The 15,392-nt window shown below is 44.2% G+C and overlaps 1 pseudogene; it reads left to right on the forward strand.

Moving 5' to 3' along the window:
• Window positions 1-14,464: 14,464 nt before the first annotated feature.
• On the forward strand, window positions 14,465-15,075 carry LOC142440180 (bcl-2-like protein 13 pseudogene; annotated as a pseudogene).
• Window positions 15,076-15,392: the final 317 nt, after the last annotated feature.

Genomic DNA, 15,392 nt, shown 5'->3' on the forward strand with positions numbered 1-15,392 from the left:
TGAAGTCCACAATAGAACGGAGGAAGTTCACCAAATAGGGGATGAAATCCACCCACCAAAGGGAACTGCAGGAGCTAACAGAGGAAGTAGCAGAAGCCAAACGAAAGGTCACAGAATATATGATTAGGTTTGAGGAGGCAGAGAACCATATCAGCGATCTCAAGGACACTCAAACAGACTTAAGCAAGTGAGAAAGACAGTCAGATAGGAAAATTAAAGAAACAGAAGATAGTCAGAGATCAATGACAGATGCTATGAACAGGAATAATATTCGAATAATCAGTCTACTGGAACACAACACAACACACACATCGACAGCCAAGATAGCAAAGGAATTTCTGGAAGAAAAATTTCCCATCCTAACAAGGGAGAACCAGGCACTCATACAGGAAGCAGAAAGAAAGCCACCTAGACTAGACCCAAAGAAGAATACGCCAAGATATATAATAGTAAAAATATCCAACTGAGGAAAAAGAGAAAATTTTATGAGCAGCAAGAAAAAGGAAGACAGTCACATACAAAGGCGCGCAGGTAGGACTATGCTCAGATCTATCAGCAGATACCACGAAGAGGAGGAGAGAATGGAGCAACATCTTCCAAAAACTGAAAGAAAAAATGCCTCCCCCAGAATCCTGTACCCTGCCAAGTTATCCATTAAGATAGATGGCGAGATAAGGGTCTTACAGGACGAGGAAAGACTCAAAGAATATGCTGCAAGTCACCCGACCCTGCAGAAGATACTGGCTGACTCACTATGGCCAGAGGATCAACCTCCACCAAGAACAAACAGGAGACCACCATATAGTCCATCTCCATCTAGAAGCCAACATGCCAGCAACAATTACCAGGACAGCAGGGTCTCAGATGGAAAAGAGGACAAGATAGAAACTCTCCACTCAAACACAGCACACTGATATGAAGTGAGATAGGTAAAGACCCAAAACACAAAACAGGGTATGACAACTATGAATCCACAGATAGTGATAATAACTCTGAATTTCAATAGACTCAATTCATACATTAAACGAAAAAGGATTGAGGACTGGCTCAGAAAACATAATCCCTCAATCTGTTGCCTGCAAGAGACACATCTTAAGCGCACAGACAAGAATATGCTAAGAATAAAGTGTTGGCAGAAAGTTTACCAATCAAATTGTAACTCCAAAAAGGCAGCGGTGGCTATCTTAATCTCCGACAAAATGGACCTGAAGATCCAAACCATAAAAAGAGACAAAGAGGGACACTACATAATGTTCATAGGTTCAGTAAACCAAGAAGCATTTAGCATATTCATTATTTACACTCCTAATAATGGTGCGGCAAATTTCATCAAACTATTAAAAAGATGAAAAAGAAATCATGGACTCAACAATCACAGTAGGTGACTTTAACACTCCACTATCAGAGAAAGACAGATCACTGGGAAAGAAGCTCAACAAAGAGGCCATAGAGCTAAACAATGTAATTAGGCAACAGGGCCTGATAGACGTCTATAGCGCTTTCCATCCAAAAGCAAAGGGTTTCACATTTTTTTCAAATCCACATGGATCTTTTTCAAGAATAGACAACATTCTGGGACACAAGTCCAGCCTGAGTAAATTCAAACACATAGCTATTATCCAGATATCTTTCTCAGATCACCATGCCATAAAGTTGGAGATTAATAAGAGGATGTCCAGAAAAGCAAGGGCAACCAATTGGAGAATGAACAACAATCTCCCGCGACATGAATGGGTACAGGTCCAGATCAGAGAGGATATTAGGAAGTTTCTAGAAACTAATGAGAAAGAGAATGCAATGTATCAAAACTTATGGGACACTGCGAAGGCAGTTATCAGAGGTAGCTTGATATCATTAATTGCATATATGAAAAAAGAAGAGAGGCATATGACATACGTTAACACAAAACCTCCAACAACTAGAACAGAGTCAGCAGAACAAATCCCTGCAATAGCAAGGGAAAAAAATAATGAAAACCAGGGCAGAGTTAAACCAGTGGGAAGACAAGAGAACAATGCAAAAGATATATGCAGCTAAACGCTGGTTCTATGAAAGAATTAACAAAATTGACACTCCTCTAGCAAAGCTTACCAAGGATATAAAGGAGCAAACATCAATAGCCAGGATGAGGGGCAATAACAAGAGACCTCAATGATATTAAAAAGATAATCACAAAGTACCATGAGGGCCTGTATTCTAATGAATTCAGAAACATGGAAGACATGGATAAATATTTGGAAAAACAGTCTCTACCTAGATAATCTTAGACAGAGATCAAGAACCTCAACAAACCCATAGCGAAAGAAGAAATAGAGAGGGTCATCAAAAAACAACAAAAAAAGTCCGAGGGCCAGATGGTTTCAGAATTCTACCAAGCATTCAGGGAAGAGTTGACACCGATCCTCTACAAAGTATTCCATAACATAGAAGAGGACGGCAAACTCCCAAACTCATTCTACGAAGCCAGCATAACTTTGATATCCAAACAGGGCAAACACCCCTCAGGTATAGAGAATTACAGACCAATGTATCTAATGAGCATAGATGGAAAAATCCTTTAAAAATATAGGTCAATAGAACACAAAAGTATATAAAACATATCATCCACCACAACCAGGTAGGATTCACCCCAGGGATGCAGGGATGGTTTAACATCTGAAAATCCATCAATATTATACACCACATCGAGAAGAAAAAGGATAAAAACAATATGATAATATCCATAGATGCAGAAAAAGCATTCGACAACATCCAACACCCATTCCTAATCAAGACACTCATGAAGATAGGGTTGGAAGGTAAGTTCCTCAAGCTGATACAAGCTCTCTATGAAAGACCAATGGCCAACATCACAGTCAATGGAGAAAAGACAAAAACAATCCCACTGAAAAATAGTTCAAGACAAGGATGCCCTCTGTCCCCACTTCTATTCAATATCACTTTGGAGGTTCTGGCTAACAACATAAAGACAGCGGAAGGACATCAAAGGGATCCAAATGGGAAAGAAAGAGGTGAAACTATCGCTATTTGCAGATGACATGATCCTGTACATTGAAAACCCCAAAAGCTCCACAGCTGGAGTACTTACAGCAATAGAGGAATATGGAAGAGTGGCAGGATACAAGCTCAATAAACAGAAGTTGGTAGATTTTCTATACACATCGGACAGGACCATGGACAAAGGGATTAAGAAGGAAGTAACCTTCACACTAGCTAAGAGCAAACTGAAATAACTAGGAATATATTTAACAAAAAATACTAAATACCTATACAGGAAAGCTATAAGACCCTACTACAGGAAACCAAAAGCGACCTCCACAACTGGAAGAACATCCCCTGCTCGTGAATTGAAAGGCTTAACATAGTAAAGATGATAATATTATCTAAAGCACTTTACAAGTTCAGTGCTATACCAATTCAAATACCATCAACCTTCTTCAAAGAATTGGAAAAACTGATCACCAATTTCATATGGAGAGGGAAGAAACCCAGAATTAGCAGAGAACTCCTCAAGAAGAAGGTCAAAGGTGGAGGACTCCCCTTACCCGATTTTCATGCCTATTACACAGCTACAGTGGTCAAATAAGCGTGGTACTGGCACAACGACAGACACTCAGACCAGTGGAAAAGAATAGAAAGTCCAAGAATAAAACCATCAGCATATAGACAACTGATCTTCGATAGGGTCCCCAAACCATCAAGTGGGAAGTGGATGCCCTTTTTAACTCAAGGTGGATCACAGACCTAGAAGTTAAACCCCAAATCATCAGGACCATCAAGGAGGGAATTGGGACTAACCTCAGAGCACTGGCCCAGGGAATTCATAGGTTCACTGCAATAGGGAAGGGTACACCCACAGGTGAACTGGAAATAGACAAATGGGACTTAATAAGAATAAAGCACCTGTGCACTTCAAAAGACTTCACCAAGAGGGTGACAAGACAACCCACAGACTGGGAGAGGATTTTTAGTAATGACACATCGGACAAAGGGCTTATTACTAAAATCTACAACACCATCATGACCTGCAAAAAGAGAAAAACAGTTAACCCCCTAAGGAAGTGGGCAAAAGAACTGAACAGAACTTTCACTAGGGAGGAGACCCATATGGCCGATAAGCATATGAGAAAGTGTTCCAGGTCATTAGCCATAAGAGAAATGCAAATCAAAACAACCATGAGATACCACCTAACACCCTGGACACTAGCAAATCAGAGAGCAACAAGTGTTGGAGGGGCAGTAGTGAAGTAGGAACCCTCCTTCACTGCTGGTGGTTGTGTAGATTTGTACAGCCACTGTGGAAAGCAATCTGGCGATACTTAAAGAAAATGGAAACTGATCAACCTTATGACCCAGTCAACCCTCTACTGGGCATATACCCGGTGGAAGCAACAAATAAAACACGACCAGTCATCTGCGCTCCAATGTTTATTGCGGCACAATTCACAGTCACAAAGATTTGGAAACCGCCTAAGTTTCCATTGATAGATGAGTGGATTAGTAAACTCTGGCATATACACACAATGGAGTACTATGCAGCACTGAAAAGCACGGACGATCACATGAAACATGTTGTTTTGTGGGAAGAGCTGGAAGGAATCATGTTAAGCGAGATAAGCCAAACTCAAAAGGACAGGTAAAACATGAGTCCCCTGAGGTAAGTAAAATCAGCATGCCAGGAATAGAAAAATAAACTCGTATCTTGCAATAAACGGGTGGAAGCATAGGTAGTTGGGGGGCGGGCAGGCCACACCTAGGGAGGTATATGAGAGTCCAACATAAAGAAGGGGAAGGGGTGCAGGTGGAGGGAGAAGAGGGGTAGGGAGAAACTGAGTTGATGGCACTGGGGGTGGGAGGGACAGGCCACTAACCCACCCAGGTGGAGAGTATTGGCTGTGTCCCCACAGAACTGGAACATGCATACAGACCCCACCATGACACGCCAAACCAGGAGGGCCACGTAACAAACAGACCTTGAACTACTAAAAGGCTTTTATTTTGTCTTTTTGGTTTTTTTTTCTATTCTTTTAAATTATGTATGTCAGTGTCTTTTTTGTTTGTTAGCTTGTCGGTGTTGTTACCATCATCGCCATGTCCTTATGTGCCACTTTGGTGCTGTCAAAGCCATCTGCATTTTTATACACATATTACTATATCTGCAGGTCCACCTAGATAAGATAGGCTGGAAAAACAATGTGAGAAGAAAATAACGGGACCAATGGCCCCGGAGGGACATGAGAGTGTGGGAGGTAGGGGAAGGGAGCAGGTGTTGGCCAACCCAGGGACAAGGGAACAACAAGTGGTTCAAAACCAGTGGAGGGAGGGGATGGGAGGACTGGTAGGGAGTGACCAAGGGCAAGGTAACTGAGAGGAATTACTGAAACCAGAATGAAGGCTGAACATGGTAGTGGGACAGGAAGAAAGCGTACGGAAATAGAGGAAAGGAGTAGTAGGCAAAGGGCATACGTAGAAACCTAAATACAGGCATGTGTATATGTAAATATATTTATGATTATGGGGGAAATAGATCTATGTGCATATATTTATAGGTTTAGTAGTAGGGTAGCAGGTGGACATTGGGCGTCCCTACACGCATTCCCTCAATACAATAGCACCTTGCTCAGCTAAATGGTTATTCCATGATACCCACCTTCCTGACATGATCGCTGAAGACAGATGTGTGCATAAGCAAACGTGGTGAAGAAAGCTGATGGTGCCCGGCTATCAAAAGATATAGTGTCTGGGGTCTTAAAGGCTTGAAGGCAAACAAGCGGCCATCTAGCTCGGAAGCAACAAAGCCCACAGAGCAGAAGCACACACGCCTATGTGAACATGAGGTGTTGAAGGGATCAGGTAGCAGACACCAAAGAACAAAAACCATCATTGTGTGATCACCTTCCCCACATAAACGCTGAAGACGAATGTGTGCATAAGTAAGTGTGGTGAAGAAGGCTGATGGTGCCCAGCTATCGAGAGATATAGTGTCTGGGGACTTAAAGGCTTGAAAGTAAACAAGCGGCCATCTAGCCCAGAAGCAACAAAGCCCACATGGAAGCAGCACTCCACCATGTGTGATCATGAAGGGCCGAGGGGACTAGGTTTCAAGCACCAAAGGCTGGGGGGAAATATTTTATTATCTTGAATGAGGGGAGCGCATGATGGGGGCCCAGTGCCCATCTATAGACAACTGGACATCCCTTGCAGAGGGGTAGTGGGGAGGAGATGAGTCACTCACGGTTCAGTGTAACAATAATGAAACTCACAACCTTCTTCTTGTTCTTAAACGCTTCCTCCCCCAACTATCATGATCCCAGTTCTCCCTTGCAAACCTGGTTAGACCAGAGGATGCACAGCGGTACAAATGGGAACTGGAAACACAGGGAATCTAGGACAGATGAACCTCTCAGGACCAACGGTGAAAGTGGCGATACCGGGAGGGAAGGGGGGGGGTTGAAAGGGGAAACCGATCACGGGGATCTACATATAACCTCCTCTCTGGGGGATGGGCAACAGAAAAGTAGGTGAAGGGAGATGCCGGGCAGTGTAAGATAAGATAAAACAATAATTTATAAGTTATTAAGGGTTCATGAGGGAAGGGGCAGCAGGGAGGGAGGGGGAGGGAAAAGGAAAATGAGCTGATTCCAGGAACCCAAACAGAAATTTTGAGAATGATGAGGGCAATGAATGTATAAGTGTGCTTTACACAATTGATGTATGTATGGATTGTGATAAAAGTTGTATGAGCCCCAATAAAATGCTTTAAAAAAATAAAGTTGTTTCAGTTTTTTTTAAAAGAAAGTCCTATGGAGCAATTCTGCTCTGCATATGTGGGGCTCTGTGAGTTGTAATCTACTCAATAGCGACTAACCACCACCCCTCCCAGGTCTCTCACTTGAGCAACTGGGTGGGTGGATGTGCGATATGTTGAGGCAGAAAAGATCAGAGGAGCACTACATCTGGGCTTGCAAACACTCAGATGCTTGGGTGTTCAATTTGCGACATCTGCTATACACTCACACACAACTGCCCAGGAAGTGTTTGGACACATTGCACGAAATATCCTGACGGTTAAGAGGAGCAGTAGGTCCTTGTAAATCACTTTCATCATGTGGACCTTCCAGATTTGTTCTTTTTCTAAAATTATTTTACTGGGGGCTTGTACAACTCTTATCACAATCCATACATCCATCCATTGTGTCAAGCACATTTGTACATTTGTTGCCATCATCATTCTCAAAACATTGGCTTTGTACTTGAGCCATTGGTATCGATTCCTCATTTTTCTCCCTCCCTCCCCGGCCCCTGTCCCCCATGAACCCTTGATAAGTTATAAATTATTATTATTTTGTCATGTCTTACAGTGTCTGATGTTTCCCTTCACCCACTTTTCTGTTTGTCCATCCCCTAGGGAGGGGTTTATATGTAGATGCTTGTAATCGGTTCCCCCTTTCTATCCCACCTTCCCTCCACCCTCCTGGTATAGCCACTCTCACCACTAGTCCTGAGGGGAACATCTGTCCTGTATTCCATGTGTTTTCCAGTTCCTATCTGAAACAGTGTACACCAGCTTTGTTCTTAAGGCCTTCAGTTCCTGCCAGGTAGCCCTGATTGTAGGATGTGAACATGTTGGCATTTGGACTCCTGTTGGGTGAACAGATGGCATTTTACACCTAGCTGTCCATGTTGTGATCAAGTTGCAGCTCCCCTGGAAACCAACCAATAATAACTAAATAGGCGCCACAAATAAGAGAGGTGGAGAGCTGTAGCAAGAGGTTTATTGGCATTTTCTTGGAAGGTAAATCTAACTGGCCAAATAGGGTTGATGATCTTTCAGAGTGAACGGAGGGCAGTTTTTGCTTGTTTCTATAACAAAGAACACGCAGTTGAAGGTGATTTTCAGTTTATCTTGGAGTTCCCTTTCATTCCTGATTTCTTTACTTCTAATGAGATAATGTCGTCTATTATTCATCAAAGCTGTCGATTTACCCTGAACAAAACGAAGGCAAGGATGTTATTAAAATAAAACAACTTCCAATTGAGCTGCTAACAAATGCTGAAATGCATCCACATTCCTTCTATTGATTATCTCCTGTCGACAAAGGCAAAGGCGCGCTTGTGTGGTGCACTTCCTGTGCAAATGAAAGATTTAATTAGATGAAAACCGAGTGATGTGGAAGACCTACCACACTCGACCACCACATGATTGTTATTCATAATTGGCTGTTTGAAATGCCTCTGCTTCTTGAGTCTTCTTCACTTAAAAAATTCCCTCTGGTACATGAAGAGGAACACAGTCGTTAGTAAATCCGCCTCCTCCCCTTCCCTGTGCATTTATAAGCTCAGGGTTTGGGGCTAGAATGCACCCCGTCAGGTAGTAAATCTGAGTTAGCAAGAGCAGGGAGACGGTGGCTCCTTCCCAGTCTCAAACCCATTCCAACTGCCTGAGGTGGGAATAGAGGAGCTGATAGGGGGGGTTTAAGACAGAGCCATCAATAGAGAGAGTGGAGTTCTTTACAGCTCACTAGCTCTGTAAGTGTCTGCACGTAAAGTTTAATGTCTGGTAAATGCTCTGATATTTAGTGATGGGACTATATTAAAAATTGGCATTTATTGCACTCTGTCAGCATCTGTTTAGAGGCAGTGGGGAAACACTGGGCAGGAATCGTTACTAGAAAACATGGCGGATGACCTAGGTCAATTGGAGGTACACCGCTCTTCCCAGGAGAAGTAGTGGTGCGTCACCGAGAACCCCCACTTTCATTGGGACCTCACCACCCAGCAGATTAGAATGCAGAGGGTCAGTTTTGTTTTCCGTAATGTGTGTTTGATCAGCAGCGAGGAGCTGTGAAGATTATGCCTGTGAAGTAACTTTAACAACAGAAAATCTGTGTACAATACGCTGTTATGAAGACATCTTGACCAGTGTAGTAGAGATGTGTATCAATTTTTCTGCCAATGGGTTTCCCCTTTTTAATAGGTAAGCCACACCTGTCTTCCCTTTGGGCAACCACAACCTTGCAGGTCTTTTTAGTGCAGTTCTACTCCTGATTCTTTTTTTTTTTCATTTTTTTCTCTTTTCTTCTTTTACATTTTATTAGGGACTCATACAACTCTTACCACAATCCATACATATACATACATCAATTGTATAAAGCACATCCATACATTCCCTGCCCCAATCATTCTCAAGGCATTTGCTCTCCACTTAAGCCCCTTGCATCAGGTCCTCTTTTTTTTCCCCTCCTCCCTCCCCCTTCCCCCCTCCCTCATATGCCCTTGGTAATTTATACATCGTTGTTTTGTCATATCTTGCCCTATCCGGAGTCTCCCTTCCCCCCTTCTCTGCTGTCCCTCTCCCAGGGAAGAGGTCACATGTGGATCCTTGTAATCAGTTCCCCCTTTCCAACCCACTCACCCTCCACTCTCCCAGCATCGTCCCTCACACCCTTGGTCCTGAAGGTATCATCCACCCTGGATTCCCTGTACCTCCAACCCTCATATGCACCAGTGTACAGCCTCTGTCCTATCCAGCCCTGCAAGGTAGAATTCGGATCATGGTAGTTGGGGGGAGGAAGCATCCAGGATCCGGGGGAAAGCTGTGTTCTTCATCGATACTACCTCACACCCTAATTAACCCATCTCCTCTCCTAAACCGCTCTATGAGGGGATCTCCATTGGTCGACACTTGGGCCTTGGGTCTCCACTCTGCACTTCCCCCTTCATTTAATATGATATATATACATATATACATACATATATACATATACACATATATACACATACATACACACACTTATATCTTTTTTTTTTTTGCATGATGCCTTATACCTGGTCCCTTGGGCACCTCGTGATCGCACTGGCCGGTGTGCTTCTTCCATGTGGGCTTATTTGCTTCTGAGCTAGATGGCCGCTTGTTCACCTTCAAGCCTTTAAGACCCCAGACACTATCTCTTTTGATAGCCGGGCACCATCAGCTTTCTTCACCACATTTGCTTATGCACCCATTTGTCTTCAGCGATCCTATCATGGAGGTGTGCAGTCAATGATATGATTTTTTGTTCTTTGATGCCTGGTAACTGATCCCTTTGGGACCACTCGCTCACTCAGGCTGGTGTGTTCTTCCATGTGGACTTTGTTGCTTCTGAGCTAGGTGGCCGCTTGTTTATCTTCAAGCCTTTAAGACCCCAGTCACTATCTCTTTTGATAGCCGGGCACCATCAGCTTTCTTCACCACATTTACTTGTTCACACACTTTGGCTCCAGCCGTTGTGTCGGGAGAGTGAGCATCATAGAGTTCCAATTTAATAAAAGAAGGTATTCATGCATTGAGGGAGTGTTTGAGTAGAGGCCCAAGGTCCTTCCGCCACCTTAATACTTGACCTATAAATATAGACACATAGATCTATTTCCCCATCCTCCTATATATATTTGCATGTACATGTCTTTGTCTAGACCTCCATGAATGCCCTTTGACTCCTAGCTCTTTCCTCCATCTCCCTTGACTTTCCTCCTGCCCTACTACCATGCTTCATCGCCACCTGGGCTAGAGTATACCTCTTCTCTAAGCAACCTTACCCTTGATCTTTCCCAGCAGGCCTGCCACTCCCACTTCTCTACCATTTGGGGTCCCATGTTTTTCCCTTGTCCCTGGGTTTGTTAACACCACTTCCTTACCCCCCCCTACCCCCCCACCCCAAGTCCCCCCAAAACTGTCGGTCCCGTTGTTTTTCATCCAGATAGTTCATCCAGCCTGTCCTATTCAGACAGACCTGTGGAGTCACTGACATGCATGAAAACTAGACAGAGGAAAACAAAGCAACAGTATACAACCAGACAACAAAACAACAAAAACAAACCACTGACAAAGAACAGAATAAAACAGTTCACAAGAGAAAAGCTTGTAGTTAGTTCAGGGATCGTTTGCTGGCCCTTAGGAGCGTTTTCCAGTCCAGTCTGTTGGGGCACCACGCCCTGGCCCCGAAGTCCACTTTCAGCATTCCCTGGGGACCTTGCCACTCCATTCCCTTGCTGTTCCGCTGCACTCCCCCAGTGATTTGCCTCGGTGTGGTGGGATCAGGTCAGGTGCAATTCCCACACTGTGTCTCCGGTGCTGTCCCCTGTATCGCCCTTAGTCACTGAGGGGCATCATGTCTCATAGTGGGGCCAGCCATGTTGTTCTCTCTGTGGACTGGCTGCTCTACTCAGGAACATCATCATCACGGCCTGGTGGGCCAGGCTGTGCTCCACTCTCTCCTCCTGCCCCTTCATCTGCTCCCGTGTGCTCTGATCAAATATGTCCATCTCCCAGAGCTGCAGAGTCAATGTCGTCCTTTGGAAAAAATTCTTTTCGGGGGAGGGGCAGGAATCCACTTAATTTATGGTGCTGGGGCCAGCCTCCCAGACCCTACTCCTGATTCTTAACTACAAGGTCGTGCTTATAGGGGTTGAGATAGTCATGCTGCATTCTCTTTACCATGGCCCTGGCTGCCTCTCAAAATATGTGAAGAAGCCCGATCTGACCCTCCACCCCCCATCAGGGTGAAACACTAAGGGGGTGCAACAGAGCAGCAAGGGAGCAAAGCAATGAAGTCCCCAGGGTATAGCTTTAGGGGCAGAGCTTGGCACCTCATCAGACTTGATCAGAAAACATTCATTTCCCCCCCTTCCCGATGTCTATCTATGTAACATAGGCAGGAAAAACAATCCCGAGGAGAAAACATGGGTCACCGAGGTCAGGGAACTTCTCCAAGGTCCTACAGGTAGCAAATAAAGGAGCTAAGAGGCCAATGCAAAAATCTCTTTGATTCCAAAGTTATCCTCTGCTCAAAAGTTTAACTTTGTACTTCCTTATGAAGTCTAGCATTGAATTACGATGAGGTTGCCTATGTGAAGGGGCTAAGCATGAGCTAAGTGGGTTGAGAGGACAAGAAAATGAGGAATTACCGTGATAGTCAAATCTGCTCCCTGCTTCTGATCGTCAGAATCGTTCTCAACACAGTGGTTTGAAGACGAAGGTGGAACTGGCACAGGGAAGGAAACCCTTCTACCATCTCCAGAACAGAACGTGGGTGTGGGCTCGTCCACACAGGTCCTGTGTGAGCTTTTCCTGTGCGTCGGCCGATGATGCTCTGGGCTAGGAGTTGCTAGTCTGTCACCTACCCAACTAGCACATTTTGAACCTGCCAACCATCATAACCACATCCCAGATGGCATCGGTGGTGGTGGTCAAGAAGCTCAAACTAGGTATTTTTCCTTGACTATCTGGTCCCCTTTAGTCATTGCTGTTGTTAGGTGCCATCCATTTGTCCTGACTCATAGGGACCTTACGTACACAGAACAAAACATTGCCCTGTCCTGTACCATCCTCACAATTATTCTTATGTTTGAGCCCATTAAAAAACAAAATTAAAACTCTAGCTTGAGATTCTATGCCTTTAGTCAATATTCTTGCAAACCCCCCAAACACTGTATTTTGTTAGTTCTTATTTCTTAAGTATAATTCAGCGTCAAGTGGAACAGATAAATCATGCCAATGAAAATCTCTCTTCTAAGTACAGACAGGACTTCTCCATGAAGAAATGAGGAGATAAAGGATGCATACATGTTTACTTTTCATGTGAATGTAACCATGGAACATACTTGGTCAGTGAATAGACTGACCCAAAATGAGAATCAATGACAGAGGGCCTGGTATTGCGTTGCTGTCTGCAGATGAGCCAACCCTCTGCCTGGTGCCACGCAAGTGACAGCTTTGGTAGCAAAGTATTCTGAGGGTTTGGAATAAGCTTTATTCGAAGACTTCCTGGAAAAATCTAGCTTCAGGTTGGTCCTTGGCATGTTTGTGGAGCAGCTTGTTCATTTCCTCCACATTATGGAGATGCTGTGAGTTGAACTCAGATGTCCTCAGGTTGATGAAATACTCATCTCCAAGTCCTAACTGGGTGAATTTGAACTTTATTTTGCTGATCTGTAATGTAACATTGTGGCGGATCATTTTGCTTACATATAATCCTAAGGGTACCAATATACCACCATGTACCCGGTAGAATTGTCATGGAGAATCAAAGGACGTGGTGATGTGCTTTGTAAACTATAAAGTGCTTTGTGCGAAATCAGTTGCTGTTGTTGGCTTCTCCCCTCTCTGGGCACCATTTTCCCATCTGACTTTGGCTTTCTGAGTTGGTTAATTTTACATGTTAATTTAGCTGGATTATATTGACCAGTTGTTTGGTCAATCCCTTGTCTAGATGTTGTCATGAAGTGGTTACCTGTGATTAAGCCTGTTATTCTTAAGTGAAGTCCATAATATGGGTGGGTCTTAGGCAGTTAGGTGAAGTCCCGAGCAGCAAACAGAGGTTGTCTCGGGTGTGTTCTGCCTCCAGACTATAAATAGAGATTTTGCCAGTACTTGGCACTCTTCACTCTTCCTCTTACAAATCTGGGGACCAAAAACTTATTCTCTGTGCTCAGAATCTTTGGGCTCACACCTACTTGATTAACAGATTTTGCATTTGTCAGCCCCCACAATCACATGAACAAATTTCTTAAAATAAACTCTCTATAGGTGTATGCATATATGTAGATGAGCCATATGTTTCTTTAGCTAAAACCACTTCGATTCCTCACTTTTTGTGAAAAGACGACCTCTTACCCAGCAGAGCTTTCTGTCTCAACAGGAAGTCAAGCCTCTGCCACTGGCTGAGAGACATAAGTGTCATCAAAGGCACGAAAGTGTTTAGCACAGAACTCACGGGCATGCCTGTGGTTGGGCTTACAGACTTCCTCCCCTACCAAATCACACAGAAGGTAGGCTTATTATCCATTTCAATCTCAGCCTCAGCGTAATTTGTGATAGAGTTGTAAATTGCTTACACTTAACATGTCATAGATTATATGAATACCAACAATATATTGTTGAGAATATGATCAGAGAAATTGGATGATACGAAGAAGAATGTGGCCTCAGGATTGGGGGAAAGCTTGTTAACAATCTGTGATAGGCAGATGCCACCACTTTGCTTGCTGAAAGCGAAGAGGGCTTGAAGCACTTGCTGGTGAAGATCAAGGATTGCAGCCTTCAGTATGGATTACAACTCAATGTCAAGCAAGCAAAAATCCTCACAACTGGACCAAGAGTTAATGAACATCATGAGAAGCGGAGAAAAGATTGAAGTTGTGAAGAATTTTGTCTTGATTGGATCTACAACCAATGCTCATGGAAACAGCAGCCAAGACATCAAACGACACGTTACACTGGGTACATCTGCTGTACCAAACCCCGGGCCCTCCATCATGGCGACGACAGTAGATTGGGACACTGGGTCTCAAAGCAGGCACCACTGCTGGGGTGGGGCATGGGTGTAGGTGGGGGTAGGGGGGCTCTGTTTGACCTCTTCTGGGACGAATTCCAGGGCTAGGTTCAACATCTGTGAGTAGACCCCTGTGGAGTTCTGCCAGTCGCTCAATGGCGCCCTCTACAGCGGTCCCTCTAGAATTTCACGATGAAACAAACTGCTCTATGTTTTCCGTTTCTTGGGACTCCTCTCTCTGGGGCACCTGCCGGAGCAGAATCTTTCCTCACCCCAAGAGCTTCCACGAGATATCGTTTCACAAACTTTGGATCAAGAAGACCTATTAAAATTTAAAACTGAAATTGAAAGAGAGCCGACATCTTTGGACAAATATATTTCTGAAGCCTTGACCAACTCAGGCTTTGATCGGCACACTCCCCAGTGTTCAGCCCTGCAAACCCACAAAGCTCAAGAGAATACTGCGAGGCGCCTCGTGGAGAAGCGCCTCTGAATTGAAAGAGCCTCTGCAGAGAGCGTTTGCACGCGGTCCGGAGCCAGCCAGCGACACACCGGGCATTCGGTAAGGTACACGGGAGACCACAGTTCATGGCAATGGGTGGAATCAGATTTTGGTGCCTCTGGTTTTGCTGCGGCAAATGATTTTGCAGCTGGCGGGATGTGGTCCCGAGCCCTTGAGTGCACTGCTACAATTTGGCATGACGTAGCTGAGGACCATACAGCGGAACACATCATTCAGCAAGGCGGATGGGTATGGGAAGTGTGATGCAGTTAAAGATTATTTTCTTAGAAAACACCCCCGCCACCACCACCAAAAAAAGCCCTAAACACACTTCTTCTTGTTATTGTTAACAGCAGAGATTTAATTTCAATACGGAATAACAGTCAATGGGAAGACTTCATATAGTTAAAGTGGAATTACTGAGATATTGTGCATCGTAAAACCAAACCAAGCCTCTTTAATGTGTTGAAAAACAGGGATGTTACTTCAAGAACTAAGGTTCACCAGACCCGAGCCTTGGTATTTTCCATGGCCTCATGTGCACGTTCAAGTTGGACATTGAATAAGGCAGACCAAGAAGA

The sequence above is a fragment of the Tenrec ecaudatus genome, chromosome 2 (assembly GCF_050624435.1).
Source record: "Tenrec ecaudatus isolate mTenEca1 chromosome 2, mTenEca1.hap1, whole genome shotgun sequence".
Taxonomy (NCBI): Eukaryota; Metazoa; Chordata; class Mammalia; order Afrosoricida; family Tenrecidae; genus Tenrec; species Tenrec ecaudatus.